Source organism: Dicentrarchus labrax, unplaced genomic scaffold (genome assembly GCF_905237075.1).
Source record: "Dicentrarchus labrax unplaced genomic scaffold, dlabrax2021, whole genome shotgun sequence".
Taxonomy (NCBI): Eukaryota; Metazoa; Chordata; class Actinopteri; family Moronidae; genus Dicentrarchus; species Dicentrarchus labrax.
The window spans coordinates 8,694,955-8,696,825 of record NW_026136711.1 but is presented as its reverse complement, the minus strand read 5'-3'; positions in this window follow the sequence as shown (position 1 = coordinate 8,696,825).

Here is a 1,871-nt window from a genome sequence, read left to right as displayed (position 1 = left end):
TTGTGGACTGGGGCCATCATTCACAACAAATCCTCCATATTGAACCACGAAACACGTCTGTGCCTTCCTAAACTGTTACAAGTCAAAAATGTATTTAGTTTTATGATGGGATAACATTACTGTTAAGGTTTGGTTTAGATACAAAAACTACTTTTAGGTTCAGGGTAAGATTGTGGCACCTCCATCGTCATGGTTACAATAATAAACGTGAAGGAGGGACCTCCTCCCTATGTGGACTTGGTCACTCAAGGTCACCTGACTTCCTCATCAGCTCCCCTCATTATTACTAGGGCCGCTAGAGGACTTTGTCACTCCAACTTAAACACATTTTGTTTGTCATTTGACATATTGACAATGACACTGACCAGATATGAGAACCAACAAAGGAACATTCTCCCGGTACGATGCAAAGTTGACATTTGTGTTGGTGCACTCATTTGCATCAGTGTTGTTTTTTAAGTGCCATCTGTTTGTGACCCACGCTCCCCCCATTTCTCCTCTACTGCACTCACCTGCCAGAGAACAAGTGCAGATGAGTGGAGAGCTGGCAGAGGCTGGAAGTGGAAAGAGGAGTGGGAAAAAAAAACCTAAGAAGTGCTGTGGGTGGAGGTTAACTACACTGTAGATGGAGGGATGTGGGAGCTTGAAGCCCAAGCTAAAATAGTCTTAAACAGTGTCATGCACTGACATACACTCCAGTTAGTGCAAACACATAATGGAACATTAACAAGCAAAATAATTAGCTGCTCATTAAGTCAAATGTGTGTATTGTATTGTATATTACACCTATTGTGCTTCTGTTTCAGATGGCAAAGCAGGTTTGTATCTCCACTTTGTGTGGAGTTCAAAACTGGTGATCTTTGACTGGTCAAGTCGCAGCCTCAACCAATTACAAATACGTGTATGTAGTTGAACCCTGAAACGGACCAGAAACCAGCAAACTGATTTCAGTGTGCGGCACATCCTGTACTGCCCGCATTTCACCTCAGCAAGCCTGCTTTTGCATTTATGTGAGCGTAGCCTGATTGGAGCAGGTCGTTGTCCGGAGAATTCACAGCGAGCAGGTGGGCATTTTCCATTGCATGGGGTGTAACTGCTTTGTACTCTTTTCTGCTTGCCTATATATTGGTTTCAACTCTTTCACATTTTTTTATATTGCGGATACGTCGAAATATATGTAGTTTTGATATCAATGCAAAAAATGTTATCATTATGGATAAGTCATCCTCCTGCCCGCTGTATCCGGGCACACCCCTCGCCAAAACCAAACGGGCAGTTTCCAGTAGGTGAGAATGCATCTGACATGGGCAATCTCCTGTTGAGTTCTACATGTGTAAAAGGGCAACTCCAATCAATGTCCAGACCTGATTCTAGGTGGCTCTAGGTTCTGGTTCAAGGCCAGGCAAGTGACCACCGCCTGCCAAGGCTAAATTCATATCTTGTTGTCTGACTTGCCAACCTGCACACATTTTAGCAGGTACACATCACGGTATGCTGGTATGATTTGTCACACAAAAAGCTGGCGACGCCTGTGAGTTCAGTTATGCCTGAGCAGTATTCAAATCTAACAGCAGAGACAAGCATAAGTATTGAGAATTGAAATTAGCAATACAGCAGTGTTAAGATACTCCATTTGCTGCATACTTGCATTTAAAACCTTACTTAAGTTAAAGTACATATACAAGCACATACAAGTATTGGCGAAAAATCTACCTGAAAGTGTCACAGTAAACATGTTCATTATGCAATCTGTCCCTATTTAGAGAGTTTTCAAAGTAGCATAAAATGGAAGTAATTTTTTCCTTTATAGTTGATTTATATGTTGAATAACTTGACGATATAGTGGTGAGCTGGGAAATTAAGTGGTGCGA